This window comes from Amblyomma maculatum, chromosome 5 (assembly GCF_055883805.1).
Source record: "Amblyomma maculatum isolate TAMU_Amacu chromosome 5, ASM5588380v1, whole genome shotgun sequence".
NCBI classification, from domain to species: Eukaryota; Metazoa; Arthropoda; class Arachnida; order Ixodida; family Ixodidae; genus Amblyomma; species Amblyomma maculatum.
In genome coordinates this window covers 82579879-82607455 of record NC_139348.1, presented here as the reverse complement: position 1 = coordinate 82607455, position 27577 = coordinate 82579879, and the positions used below count along the sequence as shown (strand labels likewise).

Genomic DNA, 27577 nt, shown 5'->3' with positions numbered 1-27577 from the left:
TCAATGAATCATACCGTGCCGATTGAGGGCTATAACAATTAGTGAAATCAGCTAAGCAGTGTTGAAGGCCTAAAATAACTATTTATTGCGTCCATTGCTTGCACTACTCGATACTTAACTAACAAGCTAGTAATATTTTGAAGGAAGTCCAAATACTTCCGTAAACGAATAGAACACGTTTTTACAAAGATTACGACATGCAGTGGCGGCATTTATTGGTAACCAGACTATTGTTTCAACGAGCATTAGCTGCAACATTATTTTTTCATCTATGCATTATAAAAGTATATTTAAGACGATCACTAATCATCTCTACTTACCTGTGATGGTACGGGCTGTGGCCCATTACTGTGGTCAGCCACCAAAGCAGATTTGGGTAAGTAGTTGCCCCACACAATGACTGCGTTAAGAGAAGAATGTTGCATTTTGTTGCCTCACGTTCATTATGTTATCTAAAAATTTAGGAAACACTTACCATGGCCCTAGTAGTAAAGAACAGGGCCAACCCTGAAAATCGCTCCAGACCTTCTAGTCGAGTTTCAATATTTTCGCATTCATCCTCAAGAAGTTGGGTGTAAGCCTGAAAATAAAATATATTTCAAGAAGTCCTGCAAAATTTAAGCAAAAACACACATATAAAAGGCACATATCTCAGGAAACATGCGTTAATAGTGATTTGTCTTGCTGTAAACGGAGTTTGTTGTGGCCTGAATCGCTAGCTAAGAAACCCACAAAGCTTAAGTCACATGCCCTTTAGTCATTAGTACATTACATACTTTTGCATTGCCCTTGGTAGGCTGGAATATAATTATACTTATGCGAAGATATAAATTCAGTTTATTACGAACTGTATTCTTTTAAGCAGTTGAGGTGTTGATTAAGAACTATTTTTCAATATAATTGTGTACTAATTTATGCTGTGCATGATGTTTCTTTTTCGCAACCCCAAAGTAATGCCAGGAAACAATCTTATGGGATACTTACCTATCCTTTAGAACTTGGTGTTAGGGCCCATTACCGGAAGAATATTAATTATTGCTAAAGATTGGTTACAATGTTGTAATTACTATCTTTCATTAGTAGTGTGAGCAAGTAGTATTAAGTAAAAAGGATATGTGGTAATGATGCTCCGTGCTGTTAGTACAGCTATACAGTGTGCAAACCTAGGTGGGCACCTTTGAAGTTACTGGGCTTAACTACCTCTACTCATAGGTATCATTGTTCCTGGAGTGTGTTTTATGTTACAACATGGGGGCACAAGGAATTCAAACTATCGCAGTGAACGAACACTTGTCATTGGTGTAAGCAAAGCACGCCTGGTTTGATAACCAAGACACAGTATTTCGATTCCGCATAACCATCTTGTTTATTCTAAGCAAAAGTGCTCCTCGTTTTGCCATTGCATATTTAATGCGGTTTTGGTTCACGCCCCCAGATTATATTAGAAACCGCAGGATCCTAACAAAATACATACAAACTCCACTCTTTCATGTTGTTATATGACATCTCGCAAGTTGTCAACGTATCCGCTGTCACTCTCTAAACCTGACTAATATCTGCTTAGAACCCCTCCCTAACGGGCTGCGAAATTAAATTGGTTTATATGTTTACCATAGCTTAAAACGTTATGTAACAAAACACACCGATACTGGTCACATGGGGGAGAAAATCACATGATCACATAATTTCATGGCGCTTAATAAATTTTTGTGAGAGACGCTTTTTTATAAACCCCATACTTTAGTTACTGATGCTGCACGCCACTTGGTTAATCTCTGAATGACGGCCGCAAGGTTACTGAAATAAAGTACCGTAGGCAGAGCTTATGGACTAAAATAATTCAATCATTTGAAACGTATATAGGGCCACTAAAACATGACAAAGTGGCGAAACAATTAGCTGACGCATTATTACCGGCAATAGACTTGCAAAAATAAAATATAATTTTTATGATTTATACAAAACCCGCGTGACACTATAAGATATGCGGCCGCTACATGTGCGCTCTATCTCAGTGATGAATGATTGAATGAATAGAAAATTTAAATCTAATACCTTCATCGTGCCGCCGAGTGGTTACAGTGCTGACATTTTAGATGGTATTGTAGTGGGGTGATCGATTGAAAATATAATTCTACCTTGAAATTCCTTCACTGATTCCTCTTCCTCCTTGTTTTTTCTTCTTTATAACTTATTGAAAGCTCTGTCTAAAGTGGTATTCCGGGGTGGACGCATTGCATATGTTAAGCTATGTCAGGCGCTCTCTAACATCGGCGAAAACATAAGATGTATTTCATTGAAAGGGTTGGCGGTAGCTCACCTCAGCACTTAAGGATTGTGCGCGCGTAGCGCTCGTTAAATGTCGACTAAGCAAGCCGCAAAAAGGATCTGCAAAGGGCAGCGCGTACGGAAGTCCTTAAAGCTCTCCTACCATCTCCTTCAAGGCGGAGGTCCTGTTTCTCCCGAGAGTTTTCATTTTGTTCCTTATTTTTCTTGAATATATAATATACTAGAATAAGGAAAATTAAATCGAATTTGTATTTATTAGACAATTAAACGGTTTCACGTCATTAATGCTGTCCCTGCACATGTCTGAACGAGCACTAAAGTTTAGTCTTTCAGCCTTACTTTATTCGTCATTTTCTCCCAAGAGAACAAACTTGACGCTGACAAATTTAAAAGAAGGCTAGAACAACTCTTCTGCCGAAGACTTTAACCCACTGCTTATAAATACTACAATGAGTCAGACTACATTGCGTAGGTACGATTTCTTTGTGCCAACTGCACCTTGAGGTAAGTACTTATTGAGATCAAGGTTTGTGGTGGTCACGTGCGGAGTGCAAAATTATCTTTCATCTCTAAGGCATTCCTTCAAGGCAGGTGGCTAAATATGTTCTGTTTAGGTAGCTAAACAGCTCAACAACAGCTCACTCAATGCTGCCTCGCCGTGCTTGTTTTTGTTTTCTGTACCGAGTACTCCTCTGTTATAAAAAAGAACATTTTGGAGTGCGGTGGCTTCGCCTGATAGCAGACAAAACAAGAGGATGAAAATACTGCTATATGTGGGTGTACGTTCGTCTGATTTGTGTGGGCGCGTGCAAACGGAGCGCCCATGGCACGCGCATCATTCTACGTAATGGTTTCAACTTGTGAGGAGAAGGCGGGCTGGCCCCGCACTGTCGTCAGCCAGCGGAAGAGCATATGAGATTGGTCGCAGAAAGGCGTCGTTCCCGAAAGGACGCCCGGCCCTCCCCTAACAATCCCCAGCCATGCCAGAGAGTTGGTTTCTAATTATTTGAGGGGCGCTGGTGATAAAAATTTGTAACAGCGGTGGAAGACACTTGCAGCTGCCCCGAATAGCCACGGCAAAACTACAGAGCAAGGGGGTATTTCCCAGGATCTTGGTGAGAACTTCGAGAAGGGAGATCTACTTTAAAGAGAGCCAATTGAGGCAAGAGGATCAGAGAGACTGAATTCGGGTGCCTAGAAGAGAGGCCGCACCCTGGAGAGCAGTTACGGCACGTTTTATGTATAGCTGTGAGTAAATTTGTATTCTGCCCAAGTTAATCAGGAGCGAATGGAAATTTGAAGTAAAAGATAATAACCTTCTAGTTTAACTGGCGCAGTCGGCAGGGTCTCTTCATTTTAAGGGGACCGGCTATCGGAGTCGATGGAAGTAGGACAACTAAATAGCCAATACAGAGCCATGAACCTCGCGCGCTGACAAGCGGGTCATGCCATCTCCGGAGCACGGCACTATAGCAGATATATGTCTTGTATGTCTCTGTTCAGCGGCAGACTACAAGAATGGTGGGACGTAGTTGGCTGTACTTCATGGGGAAGGAGGGGGCATGGTGCAGAAGATCTACAGAATAAGCTGGTGGCGGGGACGGAGGTTGGGGACGTGTGCGGGAGGTGGGGTTGTCCGTCGAAGAGATGACTGGTGCGCTTAAAAGCAAAAATTGCAAAACCAGAACTGGAGACTGCAAAACTGCAATACAAGGAAGCTGCCAGGGTAGCGGTGGCAGACTTGAAATGAGTAATGAGTTCAGAAAAGGGATGGGCATTATAGAAAATTTTGAAAACAAACATGCCTCGCGGACTGGCACACCGTAGACTGGCAGTTTTAGAAAGCGGTACTGAGACCGAGGTTTAAAGGAAATAGGCAGTTGAGGTGCATTCTGATGAAGCAAAAGAACATTCTTAGAAATGGCTAGGTTAAGCTTTTCGGCGCGGCAAAAAGCACGCTGTCATCTGATGGAGATGAGATCGTTGCGGATTACACACCTCGTGAGAGGAGAGGATACAAGAGAAGCCCATAGTGCGCATAGAGATGATGACACTGAATTAGTATTGAGACAACGTGGAGAGATGTGCTGTAGCATATGAGGCTGTAAAATTATTCGTACCAGAGCAGGATGGAGAAAAAAGAGTAAAACTTGCATGAAAGTGTTACAAAATGCAAACACTTCATACTTGGTCGGTTCGTCAAAGGACGCGGGGGACGGCGCGAGTGCGTGCCTTGACGATGAGGTGAGAAACGAATTTTGGCTTTACTAGGGAGATAAAGTCTCAGGTCAGCTGCGGGCACCAAGACTGCGTGCGAACCATTCACCAGGGTGACAGATTCTAGCCGAGGGATGAAGCGCGTCGTTAGCTCGAGAGACATCAAAAGTATAGAATCTTCAATCAAAGCTTTTGAGAGAACGGACAAAATCTGGCTTGTGGACAAAATGTAGGGCGCAATGGGATCACATTGCCAGGGGGGGGGGGGGGGCAAATTTAGAGTGGATTAGTATGGGCTACACTGAAATGACTGATCGCGCATTTCCGAATGCGTCAGTCACCAAATAGCTGGGTGGACGTGCTGCTGAGACTTGTAGCCCCAGCTCTATTCCTCAGAGGGAGCGATTATCTTTCGTTTTATTATTTTTTTTTGGGAGGGGGGGGGGGCGTTATTGGTGGGCATGGCGCGACGGAGGGTGATTAGGGACATCAGCCGCGCACTGTTGTTTGCACCCTTCACAGTGGCAGTTGAGGTTTAGGTGCGTACTTGCACCGACTTGACCCCGATACAAGTGGGATAAACGGCTGCTGTATGCGCATGTATATTCGTATGTATTGGTGTGTTTGCATACAAACAGAGTGGACGTGGCAGATGCCTTCTTCCTTTGAACGATTTCAACTTTTGAGGAGGTCGGCTTGCTATCGCCGCACAGTCGGTAAGCGGAAGATTAACGAGTTTAGTCCCAGAAAAGCGCCGCTCCCGAAAGGATGCCCCATCCATCTCTAACCATCCCCAGAAAAGCTAGCGAGTGGGTTTCTTGAGCATTTGAGGGGCGCTGGTGATCAACAGTTGTTACGGTGGTGGAAGATGCCTGGAGCACCCACATACAGGCCCGGTGAAACGACAGAGCAGGTGGGAGGGGAGGGGGGAGGGTATCTCAGATACAGGCCATTGCCCTGTGCTAGAGAATTCGTCTTGCATTCGCGAGGTACGAGATTCAATCCACGGTATGGCCCGGTACTCACCGGGTTAGGTAATAGATTTCCCCCGGCCTGGTGCTCGTTTCTTTGGGATGAAATGCTTGGCAAAGGGGTCATGGGCAAATTGGAGTCTCGGGCTCGTCTACCTCCCATGTAACTCGTGCCTTTTCTCTCCTTTGATACATGGTTGGGTCGAGTACTTTTGGCGCCCGTCTCGGCGGTGGAGATGGTTGGTGTGAAACCCGCAGCCGGACCCGGACCGTTTAAATGGTCCAAACTTATCCGGCCCGTAGCCCGGCTCTGACAGGCATGTGCGCTTAGACGAGGCTCCGCTAGCCCTGCGCTGATGGGCTGGCTATTGTTGTTAGACGATCTGAGTAGCTGTTGATAGACATCCACATATGAGCGCATGCTACTGCTGTAGGGTATGAAGGCCATCGTTGATTCAACGCCGCATAAAGCTCACTTTGTGGTAGAGCATCCGCTTCCCACGGGGGAGGTACAGGTTGGGTGTCCGATAACGCCGGGTGCCCGTCGGTTTGCAGTGGGTACAAGGTTTCCTTGATCCTCGGGGTCAATTCTTGGGGGTGAAAGCTTTGGGAAAGGGGTCATGGACCACAAAGAGACGAATAGTGGACTGCTGGTACATGAGGCCAACTCACGGCTGTCCGATGGCGGAATAAGGCCCTGTTTTAGCACATTTGTTCAACTTATCATTGCGAGCTGGTGTTTTTTCTTTTTCTTGTCATTGGAAATTGTCAGTAGTTGTTCCTGTATTCAAGTCTGGCGATGCTTGTGATGTGAACAACTTTCGACCTGTGTCAATGATTTGTTCTTTTGCGAAAGTTTTTGAAATGATTATGTACGAACGCATGGCCTCATACTTCAAGCAGAAGAACTCAATTCTGCAGCACGGGTTTTTAAAAGGTCGATCTGTGGAAACGAATTTATGCAGCTTTCTTGATTATACTGGCCCACATGTATTTATTCGCGGTCAGGTAGACGCAGTCTACTTTGACATGACTAAAGCTTTCGATACGGTTTCCCATGAGGTACTTCTGATGAAGATGGAAAGATACGGACTTTGCCCCATGTACTGTAGGTGGCTCAAAAGCTACCTTGGCAGCCGCCGGAACATGGTCCGATTTTCCGGCTGTGTGTCCAACGAATTTCTATCATCTTCGGGAGTGCCTCAAGGCTCCAACTTAGGACCTTTGTTGTTTTTAGTGTTTGTTAATGATTTGCCGTTACATATCAAGAACTCGAGAATTTTGCTCTTCGCAGATGATTTCAAATTATTCCGTAATATTGAAGATATTGAGGACTGCCGCCAATTGCAAGCTGACATTAACAACGTCGAGAAATGGTGTTTGTTGAATCGCTTAAAGTTGAATATTAAGAAGACTTCCGTCTTGTCTCTAACTAGGAAACGCGACGCAGTTGTGTTTGATTATACACTTTTGGCGGATCATATTTCTCGTGTGGCCCATGTACGAGACCTTGGTGTTGTTGTTGATTCAAGGCTTGATTTTAGATTGCATGTAAATTCAATTGTGTTACGCGCATTGAGACATATCGGTCTTATCTCTAGACTAACAAAAAAATTTCAACGGCACGAATGTCTACGCACTCTATACTGTGCCCTTGTGAGACCGCGTCTTGAGTTCGCATCAGTGGCCTGGAATAACTTATCTGCCACCTATTGCGCAAAAATTGAAAATGTACAGCGTAAGTTCATACGCATCTTTTATGACAGATATATTGGACGCCGCCGTTTCTACGACTACGATTCTCTCTTGGCAGACCTCCAAATGTGTACTCTTTGCGACAGGCGACTCATACGTGACATGCAGTTTTTGCAAAAAATTGTGCGTGGTTTCATTAACTGTGAGACCTTACTGATGTCACTGAATTTTCGTGTGCCGCATGCAAAGGCTGCAAAATGTTCTGACACATTTTATCCAGATTTGAACGCCAACTGTCCGATGACTCGTATACAAAGCTTGTATAACAAAAAGTTTATTGACATGGACATATTTGCCTAATTGTTGTTTTCATGCCTGGTTTTAAATGTTATTAAGTGTTCTGATGTATCTGACCTAGTGTGCGCTCCTTTAGGCCACTTGGCTGTTGAGGCACACTCAAATAAACATTATCTATCTATCTATCTATCTATCTAAATCACTGGTCCATCGCGCGCAACCTTTTAAGAAGTGTTACAGCTCGATAAGCAGCGTCCGTCGGGCTTACATGGACTCGCAAAAGCGGAGCCTGCAGCTAAGCCCCACAAATCGCGGACACCCACGCAGTGGACAGCTCCCTGGTGAATTTAAGTTCAGTCATCGTCGAGCCATCCTACTATCCTGACAGCCCTCTCACTGAGCAAGGAAGATCTGTTTACTACTGTCTCCGCGTTGGTCGTGTGTCGGTCCACGCCATGTGGCCAGGCAGACGGGGTAGAAACAACCGTGGTGTAATACTATGACGTATACCCGTTCTAGACTGCATAGCTCCCGCGACTTGAGTAACTATCTTCATACCGCGCAACCAGCGAGTGCCCGGATTTACCAATTTTTATTCATCATCATCATCATCATCAGCCTGATTATACCCACTGCAGGGCGAAGGCCTCTCCCATATTTCTCCACTTAACCCGGTTCTGTGCTAGCTGCATCCACTTGACCCCTGCGAACTTCTTAATCTCATCCGCCCACCTAACTTTCTGCCGCCCCCTGCTACGCTTTCCTTCCCTTGGAATCCAGTTTGTTACCCTCAGCGACCATCGGTTATCCTCTCTTCGCCCTACATGTCCTGCCCATGTCCATTTCTTCTTCTTAATTTCCACTAGAATGTCGGTAACTTGAGTTATTTCCCTGACCCACTCTGCACGCTTTCTATCTCTTAATGTTACCCCTACCATTTTTCGTTCCATAGCCCTCTGGGTTGTCCTCAACTTAAGTAGAACTCTCTTGGTTAGCCTCCACGTTTCAGCCCCATAGGTGAGTACAGGAAAGATGCAACTGTTGTATACCTTCCTCTTGAGCGATACCGGTAAGCTGCTAGTCATAATCTGCGAGTGCTTGCCAAATGCGTACCATCCAAATCTTAGTCTTCTTGTTATTTCCTTTTCATGGTCCGGATCTGCGGTTACTACCTGTCCTAAGTAGACATATTCGCCTACTACTTCCAGTATTTCGCTACCTAATGTAAACTGCTGTTCCTTCCCGAGGCTGTTGAACATTACCTTAGTCTTCTGCATATTGATTTTCAAGCCTACCTTTCTACTTTTTCTGTCTAGGTCATCAATCATTATTTGCAGTTCATCCCCCGAGTTGCTTAGCAAGGCAATGTCATCAGCAAATCGCAGATTACTGAGGTATTCTCCATCTACCCTTATCCCTAACTGCTCCCATTCCAAGTCTCTGAATACTTCCTCTAAACAAGCTGTGAATAGTACTGGGGAGATTGTGTCTCCTTGCCTAACACCTTTCTTTATGGGAATTTTGTTACTTTCTTTATGCAGAACTATGGTTGCTGTGCAGCCACTATATATATCTTCCAGCACTTTCACGTACGGCTCGTCTACCCCCTGATTTCGCAATGCCTGCATCACCGCCGAGGTTTCAACTGAGTCAAATGCTTTTTCGTAATCAATGAATGCTATGTATAAGGGCTGGTTATACTCCGAGCATTTTTCTATCACCTGGTTGATGGTATGGATATGATCGATAGTAGAGTACCGTTTCCGAAACCCTGCTTGATCCTTTGATTGATTGCAGTCTAAGGTTGTCCTGATTCTATTAGCGATTACCTTAGTAAATACCTTATTATTTTTATTAAACGGCTTGAATGACGCCAGGCCTGTTGCTTCATCCATGACCTGCCGCCTACGTACCGGAAGCGCGAGTAGAGGCTTCGTACCCCCATTTGGTCTCACAGCGATGCTACTAACAGAAGCATGGAGGGTGTTTGCTCCAGTTCTTTCGTTATCTTAGACTACCGAGACTCTCGCAGGTCTCAGCGTTTCCCAGGATAGCCATGGTTTCCCGAAGGGGGAGTGAAGACAGTCTCTAATAGCATCCCCATGCAACCTATCGGTCTGAGTTATACAGGGTTAATAGGAGGGGTTCCCCTGCGGTGTCGACTTACAGATACGTTTTCTAATCCGATGCAGTGGCCTTGTGGTAGAGCACCCGCTTCGAATTCGGAAAGTACTAGTATTCATCGTAGGTACAGACTGCTACCCACCGGTTTAATTGAGCAAAAGATTTCATCCATGCAGGTCTTCGTCTGCTTGGATCAAATTCTTGGGAAAAGGGCCATGCACCAAAGATGTTTCATGCTTTTTTTCTTTTTTTTTTGTAGCCAACAGTTTTGTTCATCACCACTTTTCCAAGCACTACGCCCAATGGAGCCGCGCACCAGACAGAGAGAAAGCTTGTACTCATTGGAAACGGGTGGGTAATCGGTGGCACCGGGTATCGAAACAGGAACCTCCCGAATGCGAGGTAGACACCAACGGCGATATCAAAAGGAACCTTGTACCGCCCGATTGCGAGGCGGAGCTTGGCAATGAGGCCTTTGTTGGAGAGATCAAAATAAATGGGAGCTGATCGACTCAAGAGGAGAAGGGAGACTGGATTCAGGTGCTGAGACCACAGGCCGCACCATGACAGAGATGTCGTCATGACAATTATGTATTTCCGTAAATAAATTATATGTTCCGCATATAAAGGAATCCAACTTAATTAGGAGAAAATAGAAATTAACGCTTTTATAACCTTTCTTAGCAGCTTCTGTATGGAAAACGCCTGCAGTTAAAGGTAAATTTCGCACTTTATTTTGATCATTGCGCCCATTATCCCATCTCATGTTATGAAACATGAGATCTTTGTATTAGAATAACTGTTTCTTCGCTGGGAGTATTCAGCTCAAAATCTCGGTAGCCCTCAATAGGACCCTTGCACGCTCGTCTACGACCAGCTAAGATCAAAGTAGGCGTTTGTGCCGCTATTCCACGATGGCGGTCACGAGCAAACGATAATTTGTTTGAGCAGGAAGCGTCTAATTCAAATGCTTGGGCGGATATTGTTGGTTACGCATTATGTTGGAGCTTGCCGATGTATATTAGCAGAACGGATAGGTCTATACTTTCACTTGCAAATACGCAGTAGCACATCCAACTGTTCATTGCCTGCTCTCCAACATTATTATGTTAGTCACGTCGCTGGTGGCAATTACCATTATCAGCAATGACTTCTGGCCTTTCGTTCCTAAAATGCGGCGAAAATCTTTCATGGGTTCTTAGAAAACTTTGCGGTACTTTGACTGTAAAACGCCTACGAATGTTGTTGCAGTTTATGTAATTAAAGCCGAATGAAGATAAGTCATACTTTATTCCTCTTAAATGATTTTCGTCTAATTGAGGATGAGAACTGACAGTTTCAATTTTGAATTTACTAAAAATATGGATGCAGGAAAGACATAACAAAGCAAGCAAGAATCCTGAGCAGTATTTTCTTTAATGGAGTCAACATTGATTGAGCAAGTGTCCTCGGTTGTCATGATAGCCGCATAGTTGGAATCAATGAGGCGGACGTTTTCAAATTTCAGAAAAAGAGGGTCGGATGCAAGCCACACTAAGACAGTTGTTCAGTATTTGACGTGGTGACCTCCTGATATATAAATTGAATGTAGCTCCCGCACAAGTACGGGACAGAAATATTCCTAGAGCTGTCCCATAACCGTTTCATGAAGTCGCACGTTCGGAATTCGATTTAATATAGACAAAAATATTAGTTCAATCCTTTTCGCGATCTCTACAAAAGAGGTAGTTTGGCAACGTTTATTTTTTCACTTCTTTTACATGTATCATGCCCTTTCTCTGATACCTAATTCTTCATATATCATCCTCCATAAGTATATATATAATATATATATATATTGTGAAGAGGAAGGAGTGCACAAGGAACATGCCAGTCAGTGGCATCGTGATCGCTGCGCGTGCTGTATCAGACTGTGTTCGTTGCCGCTGTGTTCACCGCTGATCTGCTCAGTCCTGCTGATCAAGTCCTGTCGATCTGCTGAATAAACGCCCCATTCTTACATTTGGTGGAGCTGCCGGTCAAGATCTATCCTCTCGCCCTGGAACTCCGCAGCCGTACATTACCACCTACTGCGATGCCTGAGGACGTCAACCACCAAGCAGTACAAGTTGGCTCGGCCATCATCTGTCCCGGCTCCCTCCGCCAGTGAGACCCCGCCCTCTTCAGCGGCACTGACGACCACGATGTCGAGGACTGGCTCACATCCTATGAACGAGTGAGCATTTACAACAAATGGGACGCGGAAAAAAAGTTAAGCAACGTCATTTTCTATATCACCGGCGTAGCAAACCTATGATTTCGAAACCATGAAGCGGACATTCCATCATGGTCCGCGTTTAAAGCCAGCTTCTCTGAAGTTTTCGGCCGACCAGCTGTGAGGAAACTCCGCGCTGAACAGCGCTTGCGTACGCGGTCTCAGCAAGTTGGCAAAACTTTCACGAGCTATATCGAGGGCGTCGTCGACTTGTGCAAGCGCGTTAACCCACACATGTCAGAGGCCGAGAAGATCAAGCACATTCTTTCAAGGCATCGAGGTATCCGCACCGTCGCGGAAGTGGTCACACTGTGTCAAAGTTATGATGAACTGCGGAGAAAAAGGGCCATAACTCGCGCGAACACCATGCACTGTGAGTCCCTTGCTGGCCTGACAGATGCAGGCGAACATTCTGCGCTCCTGCCACAAATTAAGCGCCCCCGTACGGCCGTTTTTAGAGGCGCTGCGCTCGTCCGCCTTCCGCCAGCTGGCGGACACGTTCGGCACGGGAGGCGCATAGGGTGCTATACGGTCACTTTTGGGCATCTTTTGGGTGGCGGATTTCTCCAGCGCTCTGATTGGCGCGCCCGGCGCGCGCTGCTTCGAACGTCGAAACGCTGCATATGACGGCCGCGGCGCTGGTTTGGGGAAACTTTTCCTCTTCACGGTGGCTCTCGATCGTCGGCTATCAAATTAATTTGCACCTAGCTGTAGAGTTATTGAGCCCCTGCATATACAGCACAAACAGTATGAACTGACCATTAGTAGAGCGATTAAGTCGCCGGCGATGCACCATGCAACAGCGTAGACGCACGCATATGCCCCAACGGCACCTGCTTTCGCCGTCTACTTGGTGTGTTTATGTTAGTATGAGGAGAAGACGGCACGAATTTTGTAAGTACTCCCGAACGTATACATTGAAAGGTAAAATGTATATATTCATACCTCCACTGCCTGTGTTCGCGCGTTCACTTCGGTATAGCACTCGCGGCAAAGATGCAGGAGCTGGCAATTTAATGTTTTCATCCGAAATTACAGCCTAAACACATTTTACAACACGCCTGTTTTACTGTGAGAAAATAGACTGCAAAGCATAAACAAACATGCACATCATTTGTAACATGTACAGAAGCACTGTTTTCCGCGCGGTTCTCCCCGGTGGTAGCAATTTCCTAGTGGCGTACATTTCGCCACGTAATCCTCATTTCTGGCTGCAACATACAGCTGTGGTGTTGCATATGAGATGCATTTGCACGCAGAAAATGTGTCGAGGTTCATGACAGTAACAAATCTTTAAAAGTGCATGGAATTATTTGTTATGGTATCCATGCCATAGCAAATGATTCAAACAGTGCATGTTCAAATTATCTCTAAAATTCAATGTGTTTACTTCTTCAAACACATTTAAAATAGCTGCTCAACTAGTTTATTTGTATTCAGTTTGGTTTTCAGCACTACTCATATTTGATTCAGCAGCAAGACTATGCTATTCATAATCAGTTTGGTTGGCAAAACTACAATTCGCATGCCCCCAGTAATACTAGTTTCTCCATCTCTGTGCAGCCTATATTAATAAGTGCCTTCATGTCAAGTGCAGCATACACTTCCTTTTCTTGACCTATGCCATTTGGTCTTCCTAGGTTTCATGTGTGTGCACTGCTTTTGTCATTTCAGACACAGAAAGTAGCAAATGAAATCTGGCGATTGAGCGTTAACATGCAACACAGCTCAAGCTACTCAGCTGCGGCATGTACTGAAAAGAATTGTTACCAATTGAGACAGCCTCTACCAGTCAAATTTCAAGTGAAATATTTGTACAGTTAGTGCTGAGCACAAATAAACAAGAATTATGGCACAATTGTGCTGCTGCTGAGGAAGAGTCCATAAAGTTTTCGAAACATTGCATGATATGAAATGACTATTCTAAGTACAAATATGTATATATCGTATGTTTTGTGTGGAATGAGTGTTTTATTCTTCTGTTGTTTTATTTCACTGTTTCTCATACTTAAAAACAATACAGCTAACAGTAAGCACTGAAAAGTCGCGTCACTGCACGAAAGAGTAATAGGGCATGGCCGAAGCGGTCAGTTGGGATCAAGAAATACTTAGCGCCCACTGCCTTGCATCAGCTAAGGGTCCCCACTTGTAGAGAAAAACTGTCCAGGGGCTAAATGTAAAACAGTGACCAAGTGTAATGGCATGTCACTTAGTTGCCAGGACAGCATGCAGACTTGATAGAATTTTGACTTGTCTATGAACACGAAATACTATACTTCTATGACTAGTGTACTTACCTACCCGAGTCCTTTGCTTTGTTACATAACTATCCTGCAAGCCCATACATCAAGTTTATCGTGGAGTGAATACACAGATCCTCAATACAATTCAAAGAACAGAAACCAATTGTAGTGGCATGTAAACACAGTGCAGTTCTCCAAAAGAGTCACGACAAAACTGCACCTTGTGATATCGAATAAAATATCCCCTCTGAGAATTTCAAGAATTAGATCTAGAAGACAGAGCCTGAAGAGATGTGGACTGATGTTTGTTATATAATACAAGAAGTTGCTACTAAGGTGGTTCCAAAGCAAAAGAAATGCAAGAAAGCAAACTGGTTATCTGAAGAGGCTTTGCAAATAGCTGAGGAAAGAAGGATGGCAAAAGTCATGGGGGAAAGAGAAAGATACAAGGTTCTCAATGTGGATTTTCAGAAAATAGCAAGGAGAGATAAGAATGCCTTCCTGAACATACAGTGCCAAGCTGTTGAGGACAACAGCCAATTAAGGAACACAAGAGCTCTGTATAAGACAATCAAAGATATCAAAGGAAGCTTCTGTGCTAAGCTGGGTGTGATAAAGGACAAACGAGGCAAGGACCTCACTGAAGCCTCAGAGATAAAGAAGAGGTGGCAGGAATACACAGAAGAACTGTACAAGAAGGACCCGAATGTGCAAACCCAACATAAGACGGTTGTGATTGCTGATCTCAAGCCAGGCATCCTGAAGAGTGAAGTTGAATGGGCCTTAGCCAGCCTTGCTAAGAACAAAGCTAGCGGAATTGATGGCATTCCAGCTGAGTTGCTTCAAAACTTCAACCATGACGCTGTTAACATTCTGCATACATTATGTCAGAAGATTTGGACAACCCTGCAGTGGCCACAGGATTGGAGGAAGTCTGTTTACATCCCCATTCCAAAGAAAGGCAGTGCCAAAGATTGTTCCAACTACCGCACGGTCACGCTTATTTCGCATGCTAGCAAGGTGATGTTGAAAATCCTCCAAGGTAGGCTGCAGCAGTATGTGGATCGGGAGCTTCCGGACGTGCAAGCTGGGTTTCGCAAGGGCAGAGGAACTAGAGACCAAATTGCCAACCTTCGCTGATCATGGAAAAAGCAAGAGAGTTCCAGAAACCCATCTACTTCTGCTTTATTGATTATGCGAAAGCGTTTGACTGCGTAGATCACAGCAGATTGTGGCAAGCTCTCCAAGAGATGGGAGTTCCAATTCACCTCATCTGTCTCCTCAGGAACATATATGAAGGACAAGAGGCCACAGTCAGAACTGGGCATGGTCTTACTGATTAGCTTCCAATTGAGAAAGGAGTGAGGCAAGGCTGCATACTGTCGCCCTGCCTATTTAACCTATATGCAGAGTGCATCATGAGGAAGGCCGGTCTGGACGAGTCTTCAGCTGGAGTGAAGATTGCTGGAAAACGTATCAACAACCTTAGATATGCGGATGATACCACTTTAATGGCAGAAAGTGAAGTGGAACTCAGGAGACTTCTGATGCGCCTACAAGAAGAGAGTGAGAAGTTTGGGCTTAAACTGAACATTAAAAAGACAAAGATCATGGCGTTTTGCCCTATCAAGTCCTGGAGCATCAATAGACAAGAAGTGGAAGCTGTGAGAGATTTTATCTTTTTGGGCTCCAAGATTACCTCGGAAGGAGACTACAGCCATGAAACTAGGAGACGCCTGCTTTTGGGAAAGAGAGCAACGGTTAGCCTTGGCCGCCTAGTAAAGAGCAGAGACATTAGTCTGCCAACCAAGATCCGTATAACTTGTGCTATGGTCTTTCCAGTTGTGATGTATGGATGCGAGAGTTGGACTGTGAAAAAGGCTGACCGCCGAAGAATGGACGCGTTTGAATTGTGGTGCTGGCGAAGACTCTTGAGAGTTCCTTGGACTGCCAGAAGATCAAATCAGTCGATATTGTCGACCATAAACCCTGACTGCTCATTGGAGGGTCAAATTCTAAAGTTAAAGCTCAGCTACTTTGGTCATCTGATGAGAAGAGAGGAGTCGCTGGAGAAAGATTTGATGTTGGGAAAGGTTGAGGGTCGCCGGAGAAGGGGTAGGCAGCGAACACGATGGTTAGATGGCATCCTCGAGGCACTGCAGATGAAGTTATGTGATGTTAGGAAGATAGTGAGAGACTGGAAAGCGTGGCGTGACATGGTCCACAGGGTCACGAAGAGTCGGACACGATTGAACTGAACTGAAAAAAATGCTGGCTATGCCCACTATCGAACCGTTTGAAATTATGGTTGCATTTTGTATACTTACTTATTTCCTTAATCAACTGAAACTGGCAGTGTTTTTTTTCCTCAATGCTAACTATTCTTAAAAACCCATCTAATGTAGCTTTGTGTTTTGGATTGCTCATCTCATTGAATTTTGTGTATTTACAGGCACATATGGAGGCTTCTGGGTCATTTTACAATATCACCAAGCAGCAGGTGTACCATAAAAAACACATTTCATGCTTTGGTCAACCGCTGCAGGATCCTTCGTCAGGGAGTCTGTCTCTACAAAAGCATCGAATGTAAATGTATGGACCAGTGAGGCTTTACATACCTACCAGAGGATGCGTGCATATGTAATAGTCATTCGCAACTCATCCATATGTGCCATTTAGTAACTCAAACAGCATCTGCCTTGCAATGGAAACATGCCACTAGGATGCTACATGTGCTGACCATTTTATGCTTGCAGTACTTGCTGTAATGCTAGTTGGTTCACACTGACCATTTGAGCGGCACAAGGATATGATCGCAGGAAAAGAAGATGGAAAGAAAGAGCGCCTTTCAATCCCTCTTCTTTTCTTGTGATCGTGTTCTTGTGCCGTTTTATTAATCCTGTTATGCTGGGTTACTATTTCTTGAATGCGTAACGGCGCCCTCGCTTCACTGCCACTGGAAGGTTCTAGTCTGTGCCTGGTTCAATAGCCCTTAGTTTAGCTCGCCTGAAGAGCTCATGCTGCATGATACGTCATCCTGTCCCGTGTTAGATGCGTGTAGGTTTCTATATGCATTCCTGAATTTATTTTTTTTTGTCTGTTTTTCATTGTTACTTTTTAGATGTTTCCAGGATCATGCACAAATTCCTGAGAAGCTTTGTGGATGCGTTCCTACCTGCGCTGTAGTGTGTTCATTTCCTTCTCTGCTGGTGTCATTTCCCTTCATTCACTCTCCAGACCTTTGGGCTGCGTCAAATAACATTGGCCAGCACTACTGCTTCTTGTGCGCCTTGTTTTTGTGCTTTTCGTTTCCACCACTTTGTTCCCCTTGAAGCTGGACAGAAACTAGTCCATGCAGTTTCACACTTGGAAGATCCTGTCTGCTTTAATGCGTAGTCCCCAAGTAGACGAGAGAAGGGGGGGGGGGGGTTACTGTTGTAATGCAGCAGTGATACACAGCGGCATGCACAACATATAATAGTGATGATCGCACCTTGTAGACTAGCAGACAATGCTGTTTTGCCTTTGAGCAGTGTGGGTGACTATACTGCTGGGTTCTTTTCTATCACAAATTGGTTGGTTGGTTGGTTGGTTGGTTTGTGGGGTTTAACATCTCAAAGCAACTCAGGCTGCGAGAGACGCCGTAGTGGAGGACTCTGGAAATTTCGACCACCTGGGGTTCTTTAACGTGCACTGACATCGCACAGCACACGGGCGCCTTGCTTTTCGCCGCCATCGAAAAGCTGCCGCCGAGGCCAGGATTCGATCCCACGTCTTTGGGAACAGTAGTCGAGCGCCGTAACTACTGCACCACCCCAACAAATTGAATAAATAGATAAGGTGGCAAAGCACTACTCTTGCTCATTCATTACAAGTGTGTTTTCTTCAAGCATGCAGCCTTGTACTGTAATCTCACTTCTTCACACTTGTGCAGCGTTGCATCTGGAGACAGGCTCTGTGGAATTTTCCATACAAAGGGGTCCTTGCAATGGGTGTATACAGTGACAGCTTCATTTAGGGGGACATTATAAAAATAGCCACTGAGCTCAACAGGGAAAGAGAAGTACATTGCTCTGAGAGGACACATAACATGCTGTAAGGTGCTGTGTTCCAGAGTCGTGAAGCGCACTAAGCTTTCGGTCAGTCCGAGATTGCTAATTAGGTACATGCTGATGCAACTGCATGAATTTTCACTTGACAACCATATCTGTGGAGTACTTAGAAGCACTCCAGTGATTTTAGGTGTGTGTAACATGGCTTTTTTGAGATTTCAAGCTGTTCGTGTTGCCTGATAGTAATGCTGCACTGCTCTGGTTGAAGCCAGGAAATTCAACAAAGCAAAGGATATTTTATCCAGATTTCTGCATGCTATACCATGAACAAAAAATGAATGTTGCCTGTCTGTAGCAGCAAACTTAAGCTGTTATATGCATATCCCCAGTTGTAGCATCTCGCATCTGTTACCAGTATAGTGGTCTTTGAAGCCAAAAAATAAATGTTTATCCTCCCCATTCTGGTTTTTCTCAACATTTGGTTCTTGCCAAGTAATTTCCATTTTCTAGCTACACTAAGCAGCAGCATTTAACATTCTCAAGAATCATCACTTTATGCAGCTCAAGGCAATGCAAGGTAATGTGGTTGTGCGACGGGATTCTATCCGAATTATCATGCTGTAGAGGTTGACACTATCGAACCTTCACGGTTAAGTCTCAAGGAAACTTGTTTGAAAATTCATCTTGCTCAGTTGCAACTCGTTATTTGAATTCGTCTTCCCCTCAGCGTGATCAAGGGCCTTGCCCTGGTAAAAGTGTGCAAGTACCTGTATATTGTTGTATCATTGCAACTGGAAGAATGTTTAGCCAAGTTGAAAAATCCTTTCAGATTGTACATTTTTTTTCATTCTGCACCATAATATTGCCCAGTTCATTACAGTCTTATAATAGGCCTTACCATCTTTCTTAGCCATTCATTTGGTGGCATCTTGCTCTGTTGAGCTAAGGATAGAATGACAGAAGTTAATTACACGGCATGTGCTCTATTGGGACATGAATGTCTCCTCTCGTTTTTGGCTCAGCACCAAACCCACGGTACCCATTATAGATATGTACCCTTTTCAGAGAGACAAGAAAATTAACAGTTTTGTCGGCACACCATCATGATGCCCAGCACCCACAACATAGCGATTAATCAGAACAAGACGTGGCACAGACAATACAGGCTTGCTATAATCTAGCTATAATTGCAAGAATTATACTTCATGAAGAATCAAGCCACCGAGTGGTGCCGATGCTTCTGTAGTCACATCAGAAAGCAGACAGCGGAGATCATTTCATTATTACAAAATAGTTTCCAGAAAGGTCACATCGCACCCAAGGCTGTTTTCAGGCACAGTACACACGAGCCACAATCAATATTTATGATGGACACGTTGCAGGGAAAAAGCCGTGCATGCATGGTCACTACAGGGGGAAGAACAAACGCGACTACCTGCACAGATCGAACTTTATTTCAGCATTCAGAATGCAAGATATGTGTAGTGAGCTTTTCAAATGAATCAAATACTTGTAGGCAATTTCAACCACGAAAAATAATAGGTGCATGTTATTGCCATTATGAAAAGCATTTTTTTTTGGCTGTTCATAAGACAATGAGGGAAATGTATATTGCAGAACAATGCCGCTGGTCAGCTGTTCACAGGATTTCACGTGACGTCTGAAGTGGTTACATGTGCAAACTGCCTGTCTTGAGAGTACAAAAGCTTATGATATGCTATTTTCTGCATATACCTTTGGTTTTTCATTGCAATGCACTTGAAAGAACTGTGGTAGCAGCCCATTTCTTAGCAAACTCAGTCTGAAATTACCTGCTCCTTCTTATAGCTCTGCGACGCGAACACTTGTGATCCTCATTGAGGTTTTCAGGAAGCATTGAAGCATCTGGTGCTGCACGGCCGTTTTGAATGACCACTGAGAAGCTTTCTTCGTGTGCGTTAGGTGACATCGAGGGTGGCGACGCCCACTCTCGGATGTGCTTCAAAACTCGAGTGCTCAGAAACAGCTTCGATCCAAGCAAGCTCGGGCACGATTGCACGAGTTGAATGCAGATCGAGTTCAATGAGGATCGAAAGTGTTCGTGTGACAGAGGTATTACATACATTCTACTCATTAATTTCTGCTATGAATATTCCTAAAATCTTTGCTCCTTGAGTCATACTTGAGAGTACCAGCATTCATCACTCTCATGAAGTGTTACTGCATGCAGCTTAAGGCATGCCAGATGTAAACAAATGCCTTGTGCCATGTATTTGCACCCCAAGGTTCACACTATGCTCTGTGAGCCGCATGATAAAGCTGAATCCATAGAGCCTCATACACTTTCGTGCAGGTGGTTTTCTACTGAGATCTTGCCTGCAGGTACTCTTATTCTTTATTATTATGGCTTGCAGTGTGAGTTTTTTTTTTATGGGAATATCATGAGGACTGTCCTGCACAATGTGCAGAAAACTTCCATCCTTCTAACCTTATACTGCTCCAATGGGGAAACTGAATAACACATAAGATTGCATTTCATTTCAGATTGTGTCTGTACTTTTCTTCCTGTACCATATAACACTGCCCAATCTATTACACTTGTCCTAAAAAATCTTACACACCTTCTTAGCTTTCTCAGCCATTTCTACGGTAATCGTTCCATTCACAGAACAAGAATGCGTTGTTTTTTTTTTCTCGGCACTAAAACTTGGTTACAAGCCCGCCGTGGTTGTGTGCCCACAACTCATACCTATATATAAAGAGGCCAAGAACACTAGCAACAATGCCGTCGCGCACGGTTGTAATGAGAGCATTCGGAGTACAACGATTAATCCCAATAAACACATCTGTCGAGACATCACACGAAGCAACGATAACAAGCAACCATCACAAACATACTTCACGAAGCATCAAGCAGCAGATAGGTGCCGGCTTCCCGACGCTTCTCCGTGCAGACAAAATCGTTTCGCGCACGTAAAACACAGTTTTCAGAAAGGGCACTTCACACCCACGGCAGTTCTGAAGCACAGCACATACACGAAACACGATTGATATCAGTGATCGGCACGTAACACGAACATCGTATGCTCGCGATCGCTGCACGCAGACGAATGAATGCGACTAGCACAGCTCAAAATTCATATCAACATTCGGAAAACAAAGCGTGCGCAGTGAGCTTTTCACTCGTAACAGATATACTTGCAGGCGATTTCCAACTTGGCAAAACAGCAGACGTTCCGAACGTATCACTTTCGCTACACTCCCACTAATTGTGGCTGCTATGAAACTGTCTACGCGCACAGGGAATTAATTCACTGCGGGGAGCTGCTTCTTGATGCTGTCCGTGAAAATCCTGCAGCAATAAACACGTCGAGGCACCGCAACTGTGTAGCAGTAGTAGTATACATCTTCCGTAGGTTTGTCGGCCACTCGTCAACTCGGTGCAGGCCAACTCAGCAGGGGGAACTGTCACTCGATGCTTGTGCACATGGCAAGCCAAACTTCCAAGTCGCTTTGAATAATCGTAATAAACGAGCAATAGCGACATGAAGTCTATCTTTCATCGACAGGCACCGTCCGCCTAGGCCTTGTTTCGCCTACGCTCGGTCGGCGGCCATCTTTGAAAAAGTAGGAGGAGCTTGCGATGCGTCTTCAGAACGCATGCGACAAAAGTTGAAGTTCGCGAACTCTGTGCGGCAGCCGGGCGGAGGACGCATGCCTCCGTCCGCCCCATTGTTAGGACCTGGCGGATGCGTTCTCGAGCGGACGGGCGCAGCGCCCAAATAGTGCCCGTACAGCGGCCTTAAGAGCTTCATTCGGGAAGAAGTTGCTCGATAGCTCTCCCTTAATCCTGCCATCAAGAACCTTCCTCACACCTAGCTCCCAGTTTGCGCCACATTATTCAAGAACAGGTAGCTGAATCTCTTCCCCCAGCCCCTCAACCCATGCCTGTTACAGCACCGTTAGCATATGCGGCTGTTGCGGCCCGACCGCCACCTACATATGCTCCACCGCCACCTGCCTACGTTCAGCCGCCTCCTGCGCCTGCGCGAGAACCTGCGCAGTTTATGCGACCGGCTCCAAGACCACGTAATCCCTGGCGCACGACGGATAACTGGCCAATTTGTTACACTTGCGGGCTTGCTGGACACATTTCTCGTTATTGCCGCATCCCTCTCCCGGCGTCTGCACCACCTACTCATGGTTCTGCATACTGGACTCCGACGCCTCAGTATTCCGCGCCTACTGAGCCTCCAGCCCGCCCTCAGTTCTCCCCAAACCGCTCAGGCAAGTCCGACCGCCGTTCACCGTCGCCGCGACGCCGCTCTATCTCTCCGATGCGACGTCGACAGAACGCTTCACATGAGCAAAAGTAGAAGCTGCAGTTCCTGAGGCGAGAACTGCGACCCAGTCGAACTTCCCAAGTCCTCATCTGTCGCCGACAAACCTAATTGAAGTTTTCGTCGAGGGTGTTGCTATCACGGCTTTAATTGACACTGGTGCTGCGATTTCAGTAATGGACGAAAAACTATGTCGCATTTTAAAGAAAGTGAAGACGCCAATTGCGGGACTTTCGTTGCGAACGGCCAGCGCTCAGCATATCAAGCCTTTAGCAGCGTTCACCGCTCGAGTAGTTATCCAGAACTCCCTTTATACGATTGAGTTCGTCGTGCTGTCAAGTTGCTCGCACGCTGTAATTTTAGGCTGGGATTTCCTGTCGCGTCATGCTGCTATTATCGATTGTGCTCGAGTTGAAGTAGGATTCTCGACTGCGCCCGATGCCTTACCAAACGCTTATCAATCAAATTTCGGTGCTAAAGCCCTCGTCAACCGAAGATATCGACCTTCCTCCCTGCTCTTGAGTGCTTGTTCGTGTCGCTTGTGCATCTATTAGCGATGACACCGTTCTCTTCACACCAGCCCATACTTTCCTGCGCCGCAAGTGCCTTCCATTGCCCTACGCAGTGCTCGCTATTTCCGATGGCCTTTCCATGTTATGGGTCTCTAACCCATTTAACTCCCCTACTGCTTTGCGCCATGGCGAATGCCTCGGAAGTATCCAGCCAATCGCATCTCTTCTGATCTCTGAGGATTCTGACGACGCGCCACACTGTGCCGTGACTGCGCTCAGCCCCCCTTTACCTGCGCCCGCTCCCCCCTCTACAGACTTGTTCCTCCGTTCCATCGATGCCGATCTTTCTCCAGAGCAGCGCACTGAGCTTTTGAACCTACTACATCACTTTCGCTCCTCCGACTCTCATCAAAGTTCTTTGGGTCAAACTTCTACAGTCACTCATCGCATCGACACCAGCACCCACGCACCACTGCGACAGCGCCCCTATCGTGTGTCTGCAGACGAACGCCAGGCTATTGAAGAGCAAGTCGACCTAATGATCCACAATGGCGTGATTCAGCCCTCAAGCAGCCCTTGGGCCTCACCTGTCGTGCTTGTAAAAAAGAAAGATGGTTCTATCCGCTTCTGTGTCTATTATCGCCGCCTTAATAAGATTACACGAAAGGACGTCTATCCTCTCCCACGCATCGACGACGCTCTCAATTGTTTGCAAGGCGCCGAACTCTTTTCTTCCCTAGATTTACGTTCCGGGTACTGGCAAGTCCCCTTGCAAAATGCTGATAGCCCCAAAACTGCCTTTGTAACTCCCGATGGCTTGTGCGAATTCACAGTTATGCCGTTTGGCCTTTGTAGGGCTCCGGCAACATTTGAGCGGGTGATGGACACCATTTTGCGTGGCCTAAAGTGGAAGACATGCCTCTGCTACCTCGATGACATTGTCGTCTTTTCTTGTGACTTTGACACACACCTCTACCGTCTGAAGCACGTTTTGACCTGCCCATCTTATGCTGGACTGCAGCTGAATTTGAAAAAATGTCGTTTTGCCGCCCGCCAGCTCACCATTCTCGGCCACGTTGTTTCCAAAGAAGGTGTATCTCCAGACCCTGCCAAACTTCGTGCCGTAACAGCCTTTCCCAAACCGACTTCCATCAAAGATCTACGTAGCTTCCTCGGGCTGTGCTCTTACTTTCGCCGCTTTATTAGGAGTTTTGCTTCCATTGCTGCTCCCTTGACAGAACTTCTGTCCGGCAGTTCCGACCTTTCGTCGTGGTCACCAGCGTGCGACGATGCCTACAATGCTTTACGACACATCCTCACGGCACCGCCTGTCCTACGTCACTTCGACCCCACAGCGCCTACTGAGGTCCACACAGACGCCAGTGGTATTGGTCTCGGCGCTGTGCTCGCTCAGCGCAAAGCAGGTCATACTGAATACGTGGTCGCCTATGCTAGCCGTACACTCACGAAGGCTGAATCCAACTACTCTGTCACTGAAAAAGAATGCTTAGCGATTATTTGGGCTGTTACTATATTCCGCCCTTACCTCTATGGTCGCCCTTTTGATAACGTAGTGACGGACCACCATGCGCTTTGCTGGCTTTCCTCACTGAAAGACCTGTCCGGCAGACTGGCACGATGGGCTCTTCGCCTTCAGGAATATGATGTCCGCGTTGTTTACCGCTCTGGCCGCAAACATCACGATGCCGATGCACTTTCCCGCTGCCCTCTTACAGCTGAGGTCGCCAGACTTTCCCCTTCCGACGATTCCCCGCCATCGCTTCACATCAATGACATGCCGTCAGCGCAGCAGCAAGATCTTTGGATAAACTCTATCCTCGGTTTTATCTCCAATCCTACAGCTGCTTCTCCATCGCGTGCTCTCCGCCGCCATGCTTCCCACTTCGCCATTCGTGATAACCTCCTCTACCGCCGCAACTACTGCGCAGCTATCCGCAAGTGGTTGCTAGTTATTCCCCGGCAGCTACGTTCGCAAATTTGTGACTATTTCCACGCTGACCCACAATCCGGTCACGCGGGCGTCTTCAAGACATACACTCGTCTCCGGCCTACTGGCGGGGCATGTACACCTTTGTACTCAAGTACGTTCGCTCATGCCTCACCTGTCAACGTCGCAAGCCATCTCCTCAACGTTCTGCTGGAGAGTTGCTGCCGTTACCCAGCCCACCACGTCCTTTCGACCGCGTCGGTATTGATTTGTACCGGCCGCTTCCCTACACTGCGGCCGGCAACCGCTGGGCTATCGTAGCCGTTGATCATCTGACGAGGTATGCAGAAACCATCGCACTTCCATCCGCCACAGCGTCAGAAGTAGCTTCCTTCATTTTGCAGCGATTTGTTCTTCGCCATGGCGCACCTCGAGAGCTGCTCAGCGACAGAGGACGCGTTTTCTTGAGTGACGTTGTGAAAGCCTTGCTCACCAAGTGCAACGGTATGCATAGAACCACCTCCGCCTATCATCCCCAGATTAATGGTCTCACTGAGCGTATCAATCGTACCCTTGGCGACATGCTCTCTATGTACGTCTCCTCCAACCACTCAAACTGGGACCTCGTCCTTCCGTATGTCACGTACGCATACAATACCACAACTCAGTCTACTACTGGCTTCTATCCTTTTTTTCTCCTCTACAGCCGTCACCCCTCTGCTATAATCGACATCACACTCCCGTATCAGCCAGACATATCAGAGTATACACCTGCGTCTCAAGTAGCCCAGCATGCGGAAGACTGTCGACAAATCTCCCGCGCATTCACGGCTAACACCCAGTACCGCCATAAATCCAACCATGACAGCCAACACTCGACACCGCACTTCTCGTCTGGCGCTCTTGTGTGGCTATGGATACCTTCCAATGCCCTTGGACTGTCTTCAAAATTTCTTGCTAAATACCATGGCCCATACCGTGTTCTGGAGCGCACCTCTCCGGTTAATTATGTGGTGGAACTTGTTACACCGCCCTTTAATCTACACCGGCGCGGACGCGAGATTGTTCACGTCCAGCGCCTCAAACCCTATTACGACCCTGCCGTCTTGCTAACGCCGTAAGTCGCCAGGATGTGTCCTCTTCGTCCCGCGGGTAATTGTGAAGAGGAAGAAGTGCACAAGGAACATGCCAGTAGTGGCATCGTGTTCGCTGCCGCTGTGTTCACCCCTGATCTGCTCAGTCCTGCTGATGAAGTCCTGTTGATCTGCTGAATAAACCCCCATATATATATATATATATATATATATATATATATATATATATATATATATATATATATATATATATATATATATATAAGCAGATCAATTAAGGGGAAATGAGGGTGCTCGTTATAATACATGAAGGAAAGAAGCCAATAGTCGGCGAGGCCAAGGAAAGCGTTGGGGATGGTACTTTATGTTTATTTTATGTTTATGTTAATTGATCTGCTTATATATAAATATATATATATATATATATATATATATATATATATATGGGGGTTTATTCACTGTTGGCTTCTTGCCTTCATGTATTATAACGAGCACCCTCATTTCCCCTTAATTGATCTGCTTGTAGCTTACGGGGGTCTCGGTTCTGGCAGTCTTGAAGCCATAGGTAGCGTAAGAGGGTTCTAGCACAGCTTTCGCCCTCGCTCTTGATCACGTTCTACGTGACGCTGGCGGTAACAAAGGACGTTCCACGTCCGCCGCCTTGGCTGAGGGTGGCGCTGGTGAACACTCTCAAGGTACGTATACAGACAACATAAATACCCAAGAAAGTAGCAGGGGGGACAGCGGCCGATGTAGCTCAGTTGGAAGAGCACCGGACGAGTTATTCGGAGGTCGTGGGTTCGGTTCCCACCATCGGCACGTTGTTTTTTCTTCTACTTTGTGTTTAATTATCTTTCCCCTAAACAGATTACATTACTAATCTCTGTGATTATCCAAATAAACATAAAGTACCATGCCCAACGCTTTCTTTGGCCTCGCCGACTGTTGGCTTCTTTCCTTCATATATATATATATATATATATATATATATATATATATATATATATATATATATATATATATATTCAAAGCAGGTGTGTTGCTTTACTTCCGCACTTCCGCAATAAGTTTCCTTTTAAAGCCACACGTAGACGTTAGCTGACAGTCAAAGCTAAGGCAAAGCAACCATTAAGTTTACCTTTATTCGGATAGAAACAATGCGGTTCTTTCACGAATTGGTTGCTCGCCTCGCGCTTATAAGTAATCACGTCAGATTGCGGGCCTCCGTAAACTTTCATTGTTTCTTCACTTTCTTCTGATTTTCGAGTTACAACCACAACGCCGACGCCGGCTTTTCTGCGACACCGCGCCCTTAACGCTATCGCATTAAATGCCTTAGTGTTTGGGAGCCAACGTGGCAGAGATATAATAATCTGTATCACACAGACATCAATCTATATAACCACATCGCACATCCCCGGAGCGGCATGTTCCAGAATAAAATATTGTTAAACAACTTACCGATAGAGCCAGCGAAAGCCCACTTACATCCGCAATGTTTGAGTCTAAATGTTTTTTCAGAACAGCTTCAAACTGTGTTTTGTAATGCTTTTCTGCGTTCT

General features: G+C 45.7%; 1 long non-coding RNA gene and 1 other non-coding gene across 2 annotated transcripts; one reads left to right on the top strand and one right to left on the bottom strand.

The window, feature by feature from the left end:
• Positions 1-328: 328 nt before the first annotated feature.
• On the bottom strand, positions 329-27577 carry LOC146188598 (uncharacterized). The gene is made up of 3 exons (XR_014707237.1): positions 27477-27577; positions 476-580; positions 329-400 (listed from the first exon to the last, which is right to left on the bottom strand). It is a non-coding gene; the product is annotated as an uncharacterized LOC146188598 (long non-coding RNA).
• Positions 26762-26834, top strand: TRNAT-AGU (transfer RNA threonine (anticodon AGU)). The gene has a single exon. It is a non-coding gene; the product is annotated as a tRNA-Thr (tRNA).